At 43.8% G+C, this 16922-nt stretch overlaps 1 protein-coding gene across 5 annotated transcripts in view; it reads right to left on the reverse strand.

Moving 5' to 3' along the window:
- AGPAT4 (1-acylglycerol-3-phosphate O-acyltransferase 4) overlaps positions 1-16922 on the reverse strand; it is a 190621-nt gene that overhangs the window by 120913 nt on the left and 52786 nt on the right. The window contains exons 2-3 of one of the 5 annotated variants that reach the window (XM_063623337.1): positions 7786-7854; positions 5859-5938 (exon numbers count right to left, since the gene is read on the reverse strand). The exons of 3 other annotated variants lie outside the window; for them this stretch is intronic. The gene's annotated coding sequence lies outside the window, so the exon portion shown is untranslated. The remainder of the gene's footprint in view (positions 1-5858; positions 5939-7785; positions 7855-16922) is intronic. One more of the 5 variants, XM_063623339.1, reaches the window with a different exon arrangement.

The raw sequence follows: 16922 nt of genomic DNA on the forward strand, positions 1-16922 counted from the left end.
AATTTAATTTTCATAGTGCTAACACCGAACTGTCAAAGACAACGCAAAAGTAAGAGCATAAACTGATAAAGTCCCGCGTTTCTTTCCCATCACATTACGCACAGGGCAGATGACGCACCAAGTTATTCTCCCTGCAAAATCCACGCAGATGAACCCACAAGATTGCTCTCCATACCATTACATGCTGTAAGCAGCCAAGTTGAGTCCTCTTCCTACCAGCACTGAAACTGCATGAGGCAATATGTTAAACTGACATGAAATAACTCAAATAAAAGCAAATTACCTGCGGAATCCCCTGCAGAGGAGGAACTCAGATGTCGGTTGAGGAACACAGAGGTGACTTTTTTTAAAACAAAGAATCTTCTGTTAAAACACAAATCCAGTAAAACTAAAGGAAATTATACTCACCGTGTAAATCACTTAGGCAAAGCCAGGAATTTCTTGAAAGGTAAAGTCACTCCATTATAACAGTAATTCATTATACAAAATGCGTACAATTCTAAAATGTAAATATTTTACCACCTAGAACAGCTATTGACAACATTTTGGTTTGTTTTCTTCTATTCTTTGGTGAATGCATAAAGCTTTCCCCTCCCCTTTGCTAGATAAAACCATTTCAGAGGCTTTTTTTATTTTTAAATATATAGTAGTTGAACTCCTTCATGTTAAAAACTCTCAATAAAGTAGGTACTGAAGGAACATTACTTAAAATAATAAGAGCCATCTATGACAAACCCACAGCCAACACAGCATACTGAATGGACAAAAGCCGGAAGCATTCCCCTTGAAAACTGGCACAAAACAAGGATGCCCTCTCTCACCACTCCTATTCAACACAGTATTAGAAGTCCTGGCCAGGCCATGGTGGCTCACACCTGTAATCACAGATTTTGGGAGGCTGAGGTAGGTGAATCACTTGAGGTCAGGAGTTCGAGACCAGCCTGGACAACATGGTGAAACCCCATCTGTACTAAAATACAAAAATTAGTCAGGTGTGGTGGCACAAGCCTATAATCTCAGCTACTCAGAAGGCTGAGGCAGGACAATTGCTTGAACCCAGGAGGCAGAGGTTGCAGAGAGCCGAAATGGTGTCATTGCACTCCAGCCTGGGCAACAGAGTAAGACTCTGTCTCAAAAAAAAAAAAAAAAGTCCTGGCCACAGCAATTAGGCAAGAGAAAGAAATAAAGGGCATCCAAATAGGAAGAGTGGAAGTCAAACTATCCCTGTTTGTAGATGACAGGATCCTACAGCTAGAAAACCCCGGTCTCAGCCCAAAAGCTCCTCAAGCTGATAAACAACTTCAGCAAAGTCTCAGGACCCAAAATCAATGAACAAAATTCAGTAGCATTCCTATATACCAACAATAGACGAGCCAAGAACAAAGTCAGCAACAAACTCCCATTCACAACTGCCACAAAAAAGAATAAAATACTGGCCGGGCACGGTGGTTCACGCCTGTAATCCCAGCACTTTGGGAGGCCGAGGCAGGTGGATCATGAGGTCAGGAGATCGAGACCATCCTGGCTAACATGGTGAAACTCTGTCTCCACTAAAAATACAAACTATTAGCCAGGCATGGTGGCGGGCGCCTGTAGCCCCAGCTACTCGCGAGGCTAAGGCAGGAGAATGGAGTGAACCTGGGAGGTGGAGCTTGCAGTGAGCCAAGATTGTGCCACTGCACTCCAGCCTGGGTGACAGAGAGACTCTGTCTCAAAAAAAAAACAAAAAAACCTAGGAATAAAGCTAACCAGGGAAGTGAAAGATCACTACAAGGAGAACTACAAAACACTGCTCAAAGAAATGAGAGATGACACAGACGAATGAAGAAACATTCCATACTCATGGATAGGAAGAAACAATATCGTTAAAGTGTGCATACTGCCCAAAGTAATTTACAGATTCAATGCTATTCCTATTAAACTACCAATGACATTCTTCACAGTACTATTAATAGAAAAAACTATTTTAAAATTCATATGGAACCAAAATGAGCCTGAATAGCCAAGGCAATCCTAAGCAAAAAGAACAAAGCTGGAGGCATCACGCTACCTGACTTCAAACTATACTACAAGGCTACAGTAACCAAAGCAGCATGGTACTGGAACAAAAACAGACACATAGACCAATGGAACAGAATAGAGAGCCCAGAAATAAGGCTACACACCTACAACTATCTTATCTTCAACAAAGCTGACAAAAACAAGCAATGGGGAAAGGACTCCCTATTCAATAAATATTGCTGGGATAACTGGCTAGCTATATGCAGAAGATTGAAACTGGACACCTTCCTTATGCCATATATAAAAATTAACCCAAGATGGACTAAAGACTTAAGTGTAAAATCCAAAACTATAAAAACCCTGGAAGATGACCTAAGCAATGCCATTCTGGACAGAGGAATGGGCAAAGATTTCATGACGAACACACCAAAAGCAATTGCAACAAAAGCAAAAATTGACAAATGGGATGTAATTAAACTAAAGAGCTTCTACATAGCAAAGGAAACTATCAACTGAGTGAACAGACAGCCTACAGAATGGGAGGATATATTTGCAAACTATGCATCTGACGAAGGCCTAAAAATCCAGCATCCATAAGGAACTTAAATAAATTTACAAGAAAAAACACACAACCCCATTAAAAAGTGGGCAAAGGACATGAACAGACACCTTTCAGAAGACATATGTGAGGCCAACAAACACATGAAAAAAAGCTCAACATCATGATCATTAGAGAAATGCAAATCAAAACTACAGTGAGATAGCATCTCACACCAGTCAGAATGGCTATTATTTAAAAGTCAAAAAATAACAGATGCTGGTGAGGTTGTGGAGAAAAAGGAACACATACACCATTGGTGGGAGTGTAAGTTAGTTCAACCATCGTGGAAAACAGTGTCACAATTCCTCAAAGACCTAAAAACAGAAATACCATTCGACCCCGCAATCCCATTACTGGTTATCCACCCAAAGGAATATAAATCGCTCTATCATAAAGACACATGCACGCTTATGTTCATTGCAGTACTACTGCAGCTATTCACAGCTATTCACTATTGCAGCTATTCACAATAGCAAAGACATGAAATCAACCTCAATGCCCATCAATAGTAGACTGGATAAAGCAAATGTGGTACATATATACCATGGAATATTATGCAGCTATAAAAAATGAAATCATGGCCTTTGCAGCAACATGGATGGAGCTGGGGGCCATTATCCTTAGCAAACTAACGCAGAAACAGAAAACCAAACACCGCGTGTTTTCACTTACAAGTGGGATCTAAATGATGAGAACACATGGACACATCAAGGGGAACAATACACACTGAGGCCTATCAGAGGGTGGAGGGTGGGAGTAGGGAGAGGATCAGGAAAAACAACTAAGAGGTAGTAGGTTTAATACCTGGTGACAAAATAATCTGTACAAGAAGCCCCATGACACAAGCTTACCTATATAACAAACCTGCACATGTACCCATGAACTTAAAAGTTTAAAATAAATATACAGTAGTTGAGATTTTATTTTAAATCTACTTTATATGCTCTTTTCTAGCCTTTAACGTGAAATCACATTCAGTTGCCATATTAGAATATAAATGTCCTTCTCGTAGTTATACTAGACATATCATAATTGTTACCTAATTGCCTCATTATTATATTTAGGCTTCTTTGTGTTTTTTCAAGAATAAACAGTGGAATGTTTAACAATTCTGGGCACAAACCTTTTTTTCCCTGAATTTTGGGTTATTTCTTTGCAATATGTTCCCAGAAACAACATTTCTGCATTCCAGAAACAAACATTTTAAGGCACCTGGTGAATATTGACAAATTGCTTGTATTGCCAAATATTGCCAAAATATTTGTAGCTGTTTATATTCTTACTAGCAATATATATAAATACGCATTTCACTACATGTTTGTCAGCAATAAGAATTCTCATTTAAAAACAATGAAAAACACAATTAAATCTTTATACAGTCTTACATTAAACTGCATTTCTGAATGGCTATGAAGCTGCATGTTTTAAAGTATTTATTAAATGCTGTTTCCCCTTCATGACATTTTTATTGATTGCGCCTTTATCCTTTGCATATTGCTTTCTTAAATAGAATAACATCTCGCCTATTCCATTTAGAGTGACCAACTTTTTCAGTTTGTTTATTTTTATTCTTAGCTTATTGGAGGTTTAAATTATGATGAACTGTAATTTCTTTCATAATGAAAGAACTCAGGGCTTCCTTCTACCCTTATTTCTTATCCTGCAGAAAACTGATAAATGTTCACTCATTTTGTCTAGTTTTTCTATAGTTAATTTTGTTTTTAGCTACTCGATCCATCTTACACTTATTTTTGGTTACAGTCCTCTGTGAAGATTTAAATGGATTTATTTCCAAATAACTAACCAGTTGTATCCAAGGCATTTGTTGAAAGATCCTTCTCTACCTCATTGATTCCTATGCAGTCTCTCCTACATTGAATACGAATAAACAGAGATGAATTGAACTGTGTAAGGGTCAATTCTCTAACTGTTCCTTTCATAGATGAGAAAGCTGACAGCTAGAGTGTTAAGTGACCTGCCTGTCACTCAGCTGGTCAGGACAAAGAAGGGCTCCACCAAGCTTGTGTGTCCCCAGCTCTTTCCTTGGCCTTGTTCTCTTGGCCTCTCCACCTATTTCCTCTTCCTCTCCCAGAGGCTGCACAGCCTTACCCTGCATTACAGACCAGCCGTTCCAGCCACCGGTTAAAGACCCGCAGGGAGGATGGAAGCTGCACCTGAGAGCTCCTGCAAGTTCATTTGTGCCAATGTATTCCCAGGTGGGAATGAGGGGAGCCAGGTGGATGCCAAGCCCACTTCCCGGGCCTTACGTTTCCCATTCAAACCTGGGAGACATGCTCTTGATACACATAAGGGCATTGATAGTTTACAAATCTACCCATAGGGCAGTTTCTGCAGGAGGAACAAAAGCAGAGAGGTGGAGCAGCAGTTTAGATTCTTCTACAGGGATACATTACCTGTTACAGATTAGGGAATGGAAGGCCTATGATGGTAGAGAATTGTAATTATCTTCTTAACCCATTTATGCTGGAGAGCGTAATTTTTTGAATTTTTGCGTGAGTGAAAAATCAGACCTCGGTGATGACTTTGAGCAGGAGGATATAAATAATTCCCACATGCTTAGCGTTCCAATAATGGAACACTAGGCAGAAGTGGGTTAAAGGTTCTAACTCAAGTGCCAGAACAGGAATGTGTGCAGCAGTAGAGGGCGTGACGGGGCCTTCCTTTGACAAAACTACGGCCTCTGACATGGGGTCGTGGGCGGCAGTCAGTGACTCGTTTCTTGCAGTGGTAATGGGAGAGTCCTCTCTCCAACCCAGACATTTGCTTGATTCATGGTTATTTTGGGTAAAAGTAAATAAAAGTTTCACGTTGTGAATTCCCAAACTTTGGGGAATTCCTTCATAAACTAGATGAATTCTGTGTGTCTTGAATTCTGCCTTTGATTTTAGGTTATGAGCTCCTTCAGGGTCAAATACAGTATAAATGAATTAGAAAAAATTGTGACAATTATAAATGAATAAATAGAAAATAATTATAAAATCTGAAAAGGAAGATTCAGCAATTTTGCATCTTCTAGAATTCTTTGAAAATACAATTGGACGGGCACAGAAGCTCACGCCTATAGTCCCAGCACTCTGGGAGGCCAAGGCGGGAGGATCTCTTGAGCCCAGGAGTTGGAGATCGGTCTCAGCAACATGGTGAAACCCTGTCTCTACAAAAAATACAAAAATTAGCTGGTCATGGTGGTGCACATCTGTGGTCCCAGTCACTCAGGAGGCTGAGGTGGGAGGATCACCTGAGCCTGGGAGGTTGAGGCTGCAGTGAGCCAAGATCACGCCACTGCATTCCGGCCTGGGTGACACAGTGAGACTCTGTCTAAAAAATAAAAGAAAATACAATTAAGTTGGAACAGAACAACTTAGGAGGGTCAGGAAAAACAATGAGGAAGTGTATTTAGTGACACAAAGATGCTTACAATACAGAGTCAACAAAAATGTATATGAGTCCGGCCGCAGTGGCTCACGTCTGTAATCCCAGCACTTTGAGAGGCCAAGGCAGGCAGATCATGAGGTCAGGAGATCGAGACCATCCTGGCCAAAATGGTGAAACCCCGTCTCTACTAAAAGTACAAAAATTAGCTGGGCGTGGTGGCAGGCACCTGTATTCCCAGCTACTCAGGAGGCTGAAGCAGGAGAGTCTCTTGAACCTGGCAGGTGGAGGTTGCAGTGAGCCGAGATTGAGCCACTGCACTCCAGCCTGGGTAACAGAGCTAGACTCCAACTCAAAAAAAAGAAAAAAAAATAATGTATATTATATGATCCAGCTTTCTTTTTTTTTTTTTTTTTTTTTTTGAGATGGAGTCTTGCTCTGTTGCCCAGGCTGGAGTGCAGTAGCACCATCTCTGCTCACTGCAAGCTCCGCCTCCCGTGTTCAAGCCATTCTCCTGCCTCAGCCTCCAGAGTAGCTGGGGCTACAAGCGCCCACCACCACACCTGGCTAATTTTTTGTATTTTTAATAGAGACGGGCTTTCACGGTGTTAGCCAGGATGGTCTCGATCTCCTGACCTCATGATTCCCCCCACCTCGGCCTCCCAAAGTGCTGGGATTACAGGTGTGTAATGTAATGATCCAACTTTTAAAAGGCAAAAAAATTGTGTATCTCTCTACTTAAATTTTAAAAAATTACAAATATTTTATTTGTGATATAAATAAATATATTGCACCCCCCAAGATTGAAATTCATGTGTCTCCTTCTATGTTTTTATTCTTTTACTGTATTATTTAACATATGTTTTCACAAACAATATGCAATTTATAATGTTTGAATCCTTTTGTAACCTCTTTTCTACATTCAACACTGCGATTTTGAAATGTTACATATCTAGTTTTAGTTATTTTAATTGCAAAGAGTATTCTTTTGGATGTCTACCCCCAAATTTTTTTTTTTTTTTTTTTTTTTTTTGAGATGGAGTCTCACTCTTTCACCCAGGCTGGAGTGCAGTGGCGCGATCTCGGCTCACTGCAGGCTCTACCCCCAGGGGTTCACGCCATTCTCCTGCCTCAGCCTCCCGCGTAGCTGGGACTACAGGCGCCTGCCACGTCGCCTGGCTAATTTTTTGTATTTTTAGTAGAGACGGGGTTTCACCGTGTTAGCCAGGATGGTCTCGATCTCCTGACCTTGTGATCCGCCCGCCTCGGCCTCCCAAAGTGCTGGGATTACAGGCGTGAGCCACCGTGCCAGGCCGTCTACCCCAAAATTAATCTATTCCCATACTGACCGACATTCACGTTACTCCCAATTTGTTTTCAGTGCTACAGACAATGCAGTAATGAACACTGGACTTGGAACTGCTGCCTCATTCTGACATGCACACCTCTGATTTTACTACATATTAACAAATTGCTTTTTAAAATGGTTGGACAATTAACACTTCAGGTGGATGTTTGGGGTTGGTGAGATAATAGGAAATACTCATTTTCTTCTTTATGCTTCTCCGTATTTTCTAATTATTCTACCAAGAGTATTAACCACTTGGTTAATATATTTAACTCCTTTTAAAAAAAGAATAACTTTTCTACTGCATTTTTTAAGATCACATGAGTATGTTAACATATATCACTTGATATTGAAAAAGCTCTGTGACTTACTAGTGGACCCATTGCACAGCTAAGAAAATAGAGGCTCAGGGAAGTCATGTGACTTGTTTTCTTTGGTCACTAACCTGCTCAGGTCTCTACTTTCTCTGATCCTCAGCTTCTTCCTGTCATTCACATCGGCCTAACTGATAACACTATGGAGGGCATAAAATAAGATGATCAATTAGAAATACTAAAAAATATTAAGTGATTCACATACGTATATACACACAGATGCAACTCGTTCAGCTAATATTTATAGAGCCTCTACCGCGTGGCCCTGGTGATCTCTTCTCACGGCCATGTTCCTTACATCCTTTCACTCCTCTGCTTACAGTAACAAATAACTAAGTATTGGGAAATCGAGGAGAAAATGCCTTCCTACAAACCCTCCAGCTTCCATTCCACTCAGTCCTTCTCACGGAAAGCAGCATGGGTTAGCAAATCCTTAGATTTACTGAGGCTACTTACAACTTCCTCTGTTAATCCTTGATTCTAAGCTCTAACATTCATTCAATTCTCAAAGATCTGTAAATACTGACTCAATTTAGAGAACAAAAATGGATTCAATACTAAAAGCCACTGCGTTTGGGTTTCATATCATTGTCTTCACAGGACTTCCTGGTTTCTAAGAAAGCAAATCCTGGCAAGGCTGGAGAGCTCCAGAAATCCAGTGCCTGGGCTCACAAAAGCCAGCCCTGACTTCACTAAGAAAAAGCCTCAAACTGCAGAACACACCCGGCAAACTGTTCTTATCATTCCGAGGCCATGCAGAGCCAGATACGGTTACGCAGCCCTTCTGAAGCAAAGATACACTACGTCTAGACAGGCCCTGGTTCCCTGTGATAAACTCCAGATCATCACCACCGCAGGGCCCTGCTCCCAGCTACTTCATCTTTCCTGTCATACCTCACGCATCCAGCTCTCCTTCATTAGCTCTATGATAATAACTTGACGTAGGTCCAAAGAGCAAAAGAACTTGGATTTGAAAGTCCGAGACCCCTCTGCAAAATACTATTGCTTCTTTGGCCTCAGAAAAGCTTTTGGGAAGTGAATGAAACACATCCGGCTGTAATTCTTCTGATGTTAGAGTTATCATATGACCCAGAAACTCTACTCCTAGGAATCTACTCAGGAGAAATGAAAACACACATCCACACAAAATCTTGTACACCCACATTCACGGCAGCATTGGTCTCGATAGCCAAAGGCCGAAACAGCCCCAGTGTTCATCAACTGATGCATGGATAAATACAATACAGTATATCCATAAAATGGAATATTCTCCAGCCACAAGAAAGAATGAATGAATTACTGATACATGCTACAACATGGATGAACCTCAAAAACATGTTAAAGAAACCCGTCACAAAACACCACATACGGTACGATTCGGTTTACATGAAAGGTTCGGACTAGGCCAATGCGTGGAGACAGAAAGTGAACATGCGGTTGTCTAGGGATGGAGGCGGCAGGACTGGGGAGTGACTGCCGATATGTACGGTTTCTCTCTGAGGTGCTAAAAATGCTCTCAAAGTAGATAGTGGTGATGGTTGCACAACCATAATATACAAAAAGCCATTGCACTGCATACTTGCAATGGGTGAATTTTACGGTATGTAAATTATATCTCAATAAAGCCGTATGTAAAAACAAAGGAAAAAAAAAAAAAACACTGGCGGCCGGGCGCGGTGTCTCAAGCCTGTAATCCCAGCACTTTGGGAGGCCGAGGCGGGTGGATCACGAGCTCAGGAGATCGAGACCATCCTGGGTAACATGGTGAAACCCCGTCTCTACTAAAAATACAAAAAATTAGCCGGGTGTGGTGGGGGGGCGCCTGTAGTCCCAGCTACTCAGGAGGCTGAGGCAGGAGAATGGTGTGAACCCAGGAGGTGGAGCTTGCAGTGAGCCGAGATCCGGCCACTGCACTCCAGCCTGGGAGACAGAGCAAGACTCCGTCTCAAAAAAAAAAAAAAAAAAGAAGAAGAAGAAAAAAACACTGGCCCCACAGAAGACAAAACATAAGCACAGTCAGCCTTGAGTCCACACAGCCATGTCAACACATAGAGGGACATGCTGTTTAGATGGAAGGAAATGTGCCACAGAAAGGAGTCAGGGAATTTCAGCCTGCAGGAAAAAGCCACTCCAGCCTCACCCAGGCAGAGCAAGGTGTCCAGGTGAGGCCCGCTGGCAGGATGTTACTGCCCACCACAGCACTTGAAGGAAGTAAAACAGACCCCCCTCAACTGGAATGATCTCGGAGACTGGTCCATAAGTAGGACTGGCCCTTACCCTGGATCCTGAGTACAGGCAATGGGCAAAGCTGGAAGGATACGAAGACCTGGCTAACACCCTAAATTTCCCAGGCCAGAGGAAATCAACCCCAAGCATGCATGGTGACGGCAGTGACCGCCACCATCTAGAAGAATTAGGCTTTGTGCCTAAGATCGGGGGAAAGTCTTCTGTGGATCAAATATTTTCTTCTCCTTCCTGTGGGGCTGCTTTGAAAAGCTGAGATTAAATGCTCTGCTGATGTTCCTTACCACCAGCGCTGCTCTCTGCCGTGTGTCATGGATGATCACGTTTGCTGTGTTCACATGAAATGTGGGGAGAAGTTTCAGGGCTGAAATACGTGACAGACATGACACTGGTGCTATGAAACCAGTTTCCTCTGATAGCCACAGAGCGGGGCTGACACGTCCTCCCTGGAGCAGACTCAGGAGGCAGAGACGGTGTCTGATGGCTCCCCGGGTCCCTGCAGCCTGTACGCAGTCGACACTGACAAAGAGGGTTCCCGAAAGAAACCTGGTGGATTGCCAAAAGCTTCATTAATTAATGAAATCAGTGGTGAGATAAATAATTGACGGGAAAGAAATGGGTTCATCAGTTTGGCAACACTGAAATTTTCATGCATTCTGCCTAGGAGACGAATTAGCCCACAAGACAGGCATCAAGAATGGATGTGCCCTTTTCTCCAGTTTTAGGTCTGGGAGAGTTTCCACTTTCCCAAAAGTTAGCCTTTGGCATCACGTTGGAGATGCCTGTTGCGCTCTTCCTGCAGACCAGCCACCTTAGCCAGTGGGCGTGGAGGCGGCTGTCTTCACTTTTCCTCTAAGTCCTTACTAAGAATTTTCCTGTGCCCTAAACGGGATGTTGGAGATGGGGGTAAAGTGGCAATGAAAACAGCACCTTGTTTCTAACATGAACTTGGATCAGGATAAAAGTAGTAAACTTAAAATTCGATGAATGCTAAAATATTCCAAATATCCATCACCCGGTGAATGAAGAAACAAGAGATGGTACAACCACAGGACGGAAGACCACTAACAAGGAAGAACCAGTCCCGGCTCCATGCACGCCATGGGTGGACCTCAAGCATATTATGCTAAATGAACAGAGCCAGACACAGAACAATACATAGTGAATTATCCCACTGATAGGCAATACCTATCAAAGGCCAAATTACAGACACAGAAACTGGATCACTGATTGTCTGGGCTACAGACACATGTGAGGATGGATCCCATGGGCATGAGGAGACTTTTGGGATGAGAGAGGCCTTCTAAGCTGGATTTGGGTGATGGTTACACCACGCCAAATTTACCAAAACTCATTGAACTATACACTTAAAATGGGTGAATTTATGGTATGTAAATTATATCTCAGTAATGCCATTAAAAAATTAAATGAAGACAGAAATTTTTAAAACTGCTGAAATCCAACATCAAAAAAATGATCAAAGGGTTCTTGAAATATGAGAAGTCAATTTAAATTAATTTTCTTCATGGAAATTAAAAAGGAATGTGGGCAAGAAGGAGAAAGAGATGTGAAATAGAAAAAAAGAAAAGACAGCGTTAGTCCCACCTTCTATTTCATATGGAAGTAAATACAAGCTTATTCTGTTGTTCCATTAGCTATGAACCCACCTGGTCCCAATCCCCAGGTCACCATCGGATACACAAGGATGTGGTGATGCAGTCTGTCAAATGCTTACTTTACAGTATCACCCTTGCTCTGGCACTTTCTCAACTGACTCACCCAATAACGGTACCAATGGAATAAGTGAGGTTAATTCAACATGATTTAGTTTTGGTGCACACATGCTGGCTCCATGGGATCATTTATTGCTTCCTACGTTAAAACACTTGGAAGGAAAAAACTCCTGCATGCCAGAATGAAAGTTCTAGTATTTACACTTCCCAACTTTTAAAAACAGGGAATTTTACTTATCTCCAGTCTTTTTTTTTTTTTTTTCGAGACAGAGTCTCGCTCTGTCGCCCAGGCTGGAGTGCAGTGGCGCAATCTCGGCTCACTGCAAGCTCCGCCTCCCGGGTTCACGCCATTCTCCTGCCTCAGCCTCTCCGAGTAGCTGGGACTACAGGCGCCTGCCACCACGCCCGGCTAATTTTTTTGTATTTTTAGTAGAGACGGGGTTTCACCATGTTAGCCAGGATGGTCTCGATCTCCTGACCTCGTGATCCGCCCGCCTCGGCCTCCAGTCTTATAATACTTTTCTTCCTCCATGAGACCTCAAAGACTGAGAGTGGCAGTTCAGAGATGAAAACTCTATGTCCATTCTCTTCCCTAAAAAGTGACTTCCCTTGGCTGCAATAACTGAAGTAACTCAAAATGACTGCACTCCCGAATCTTCAGGCTGTTCTGTCCTTTCTCATTTGAAAACAAATTTCCTGCAAACGGGCTGGCAGATTCTCCAAATATCTGAGGGTATCCAACAACCATTTTTAGACTTTTGTTTTGTACAAAGTTATCTTCTCTGGATCTATAAACTTTTCCACCTCTTGGTGGAAATTTTCAAATGTATATTTATGTTCATGTCTTGAATCATAAGACAAGCAAAACACAGAAAGAAAAAACAAAACTAAAATTGACGCAAGAGAGCAATAACCTCTCACAGTCCTGGAAAACAGGAGAGTTCTCTTATTTGGGGCAACTTCAGCCTTAGACTTCACCACCTATTTATGTTGGGAGATGGTTCTTATTTCTTCTCCCCACCCCACTCCCCGCCAAAAACACAGAAACACCATCCACGGAGAGTCATTATTCAAGCTAGGTTGTAGCAAGACTTGGTTGAAAGTTTAATCACATGGCTAGATGTGAAAGACTTGGGGACTATTTTACCACAAGCATTTTTTTTTTTTTTTTTTTTTTTTTTTTGAGAATGAGTCTCACTTTATCACCCAGGCTGGAGTGCAGTGGCGCAATCTAGGCTCACTGCAACCCCCACCTCCCAGGTTCAAGAGATTCTCATGCCTCAGCCTCCCAAGTAGCTGGGATTACAGGCGCCCGCCACCAGGCCCAGCTAATTTTTTGTATTTTTAGTAGAGACAGGGTTTCACCATGTAGGCAAGGCTGGTATCAAACTCCTGACCTCAAGTGATCCTCCTGCCTCAGCCTCCCAAAGTGCTGGGATTACAGGTGTGAGCCACCGCACCCGGCCTTAAATTCTTTTCAATTGACAAATAAAAATTGTACATATTTATGGTGTACAACATAATGTTATATGTTTACATTGTGAAATGATCAAATGAAGCTCACTAACGTATCGATCACTTCCCATACTTATTTTTCTTATGATGAGAAAGTTTAAAATCTATTCTTTCAGCACTGCTTAAATACACTTATTCTTAGTTATAGTCACAATGCTGTATAACAGATCTCTGCACCCCTGAAGCTTTTTTTTTTTTTGAGACGGAGTCTCGCTCTGTCGCCCAGGCTGGAGTGCAGTGGCGCAGTCTCGGCTCACTGCAAGCTCCGCCTCCCAGGTTCACGCCATTCTCCTGCCTCAGCCTCTCCGAGTAGCTGGGACTACAGGCGCCCGCCACCACGCCCGGCTAATTTTTTTTTTGTATTTTCAGTAGAGACGGGGTTTCACCGTGGTCTCGATCTCCTGACCTCGTGATCCGCCCGCCTCGGCCTCCCAAAGTGCTGGGATTACAAGCGTGAGCCACCGCGCCCGGCCAACCCCTGAAGCTTTAAGAGCACCAATCATCCCTTCTATACTGAGATAGTCCTAATATGACCTTGGCTGTGCGTAGCGCGTATGCTTTGAGTTGCTGGTGATCACGGACTTTTGTAGAGCCACCCGGTCTTTTGCAGGGCAGTCTGGAGTTGGTTGAGTCTCGAGTTAGTGAGTTTTCACACGTGCGCCACGCTACCAGCACGTGTGAAAACTCGCTAACTCTATACTCAATGCAGGAAAGGCTACATCATTTGCCAGGCCTGGTCAAAATGAGAATATGGGGTTCCTTTTTCAAAAACTATCAAGAATTTCAACAAGGGAGAGCAGAGCCTTACCCCAAGTGTGGGGTCCCAGGTCACATGCCCAGGAGGACTCTCTGGCTCAGTGGCACCTTGAGCTTACCAACAGGGTAACTCCTCAAATGTGACCAACTCAGGAAGCGAGTTAAGAACTGCCGAAAGAAAATGAAAGTCTTCTGGACAGGGGTCCACTTTTTACAATGTCAGCACCTAGCTCGATGGTATCTATGTGCACGCTGCACCCCCAGAGCTGAGTCGTAACTTCACCATTGAGTCACACCCTGGTTCTTGCCTCTCTTCTCAGACCCATCCAGGAGTTGCACTGGAAGAAACTTCCATTCACCTGGCGCTATACATGTTTGGGGCTGGGGAGTCTCTGGAAGTGAACTGCATGCCGCTATAACAAGCCAAGAACAGCATGTGGGGACAGGGCTTTAACAAAAGCACAGTGGGATCCAGCAGCCTCTTACTGCTTCAGGCTTCAGTGAACTGCTAGGATGACGGAGGGGCCATTACTCCCACCGCACACGGGAGTGTCCACTTTCTCTTAACCCTTTCCATAGGTGATGCCTTTCATTCCTGCAGACAGCGTTTATGAAAGAATCAGCCTCGGGAATGAACACTGACCAGTCCCAGGGAGCTCGTCAAACTGCAGGAAAGCAAGATAAGAAATTCAAGTTGTAGAGTCCAAGACTAACTGCTACTCTCCTGGAATGCGCAGCGTGGTTTGAAAATAAAAAGCCAGGCCCGGCACAGTGGCTCACACCAGTAATCCCAGCACTTTGGGAGGCTGAGGCATTCGGATCACTTGAGGTCAGGAGTTTGAGTTCAGCCTGGCTAACATGGTGAAACCCCATCTCTACTAAAAATTAGCCAGGCGTGGTGGCACACACCTGTAGTCCTGGCTACTCAGGAGGCTGAGGCAGGCAGGAGAATCGCTTGAACCTGGGAGGCGGAGGTTGCAGCGAGCCAAGATTGTGCCACCGCACTCCAGCCTGGGCCACAAAAGGAGACTACATCTCAAAAAAAAAAACAAACAAACAAAAAAACAGGATTCAGCCTGGGCAACATGGCAAAACTCCCTCTCTACACAAAATACAAACATTAGCTGGGTGCGGTGGTGTGTACCCGTAGTCCCAGCTACTTGGGGAGGGCTGAGGCAGGTGGGTCACTTGAGCCAGGGTGGTCAAGGTTGAAGTGAGCTGTGTTTGAGCCACTGCATTCCAGCCTGGGTGACAAAATGAGAGCCTGTCTCAAAAAAAAGAAAAAATAAATAAACGTCAGGGTTAGAACACCTGATTTCACCAGGCAGGGCCATAAGGAGGTCAGGAGATCTCCTTAGAGGAGTACACACCGAACCACGTCTTCGCCTTCTAGAATTTCCTGAACAGGACTCACTCTGGTGCCCGAGCTCCTGTATTCCATTCCACCTGCCTGATGCCCTTCCGTCCCCCTTTTCTCCCACTGTCGACTTGCCAAACATGTGTTTATTCTTCCAAACCCTGCTTAAGCCAGCTCCTTTCTCCTCCCTGCCTCCCGCTGAACAGTCAGGTGCATCTTTCCCTGTTTCTCACGGCCCTTTCTCTATCAGCCATGGAGCTCACTGTCACAGAATGTGGCCACTTACTCACTGCACGAGTCCTTGAGACAAATAACATAAAAGACCCAGCACAGTCCTGGGCCACATGATATTGACAAGTACTATTTCCCTTCGTGTGTATGTCTGCCATCCTACAAAGCAGGCTTCCTGAGGAGCTAAGTGTCTTTCACCATCATATCCACAGCTCCCAGCACAGACCTGGCATACGAGGTGGTTAATAAATATCCATAGAATGAATGAACTGAATGGTCAGTCACATCCACCACACTGCTCCAGGGAAATGCCCGGCTCATGGCTGACTCATGACGGGACCTGTCAGAGGGATGTAGCTGCTACCCTGCAACCAGGTAAGGCATCATCATTAACAAAGCCAAAGGAGGGATATTTTACCTTCCACAAATCCAGCTAATCATGTAGTGTTTGTAAACTACATTTGACATGGCACAAGTTAGTAATTGAGCTCTACCTCTCTTCTAGGAATACATGTTTGTAAGGGGGTTTCCTCCACCTGGTTTTGCCCTCTTTATTCCTTTTCTTTTTCTCTATGAGTGGACTTTTGGCTTCTGACTGCATTTTCCTAGCACAGAGCTGTGAATGCTGCATATCCAAAGAGGCTGGAGAGTGAACAGGCATTGACCTTCACACTTGGGTAGGGGCTCCTGGGCCAGAGACCCAGTTTGCCTGTATGAGCTGTGCAGCCCTGGGAATGCTGACCCCCAGGCTCCCCATCTGTGAAATGGAGATAAGAAGAGTTCCTAGTCCAGGGCTTGTGGTGAGGATTATCCGTAGGCCTTTGCCTGGCACATCATCTTAAATGTCGCCGTGGTCATCATTATCGTCACTGTGCCATCACCACAGCCTGGGTCCTGGCTCTGGGTTTCTTTTTTTTTTTCCAAAGTCACCCTCTTCTTGCTAGCCACCCTCCTTCTATCCTGAGGTTCCAGTCCTCTCAGCCCATAATCATTTATAGAACTTTAAAAAAAAAAAAAATGAGCCTGAATTGGTTGGTCCAAGGTGGGGCCCAGGGAGGCCTTTTTAAAATGCTTCCTAGGTGATCCTCATGTGCAGGCAATGTTGAGAACATGGGTTAGACTCTGCTGCCAGGACCTGAAAAGCGTGATGGAGCTGCAGCCATGGTGGCCAGTCTGTCCCCGCCACACAGAGGCTGCTTCCCACTGCTGTGTGTGAGCTCCCCAAACCCCAAACTCTTCCACAGCTACTAGCTCATTCCTTTTTTTTTTTTTTCCCCTCCTCATTATTCTCTCATAGCAAATAAAACTTGGTTTGCTTGTCCCTGGGCAAAGTCCCCAGCCCAGAGTTCCTCCTTCCACGTCTTATTGTAAA

This window comes from Symphalangus syndactylus, chromosome 2 (genome assembly GCF_028878055.3).
Source record: "Symphalangus syndactylus isolate Jambi chromosome 2, NHGRI_mSymSyn1-v2.1_pri, whole genome shotgun sequence".
In the NCBI taxonomy this organism is placed as follows: domain Eukaryota; kingdom Metazoa; phylum Chordata; class Mammalia; order Primates; family Hylobatidae; genus Symphalangus; species Symphalangus syndactylus.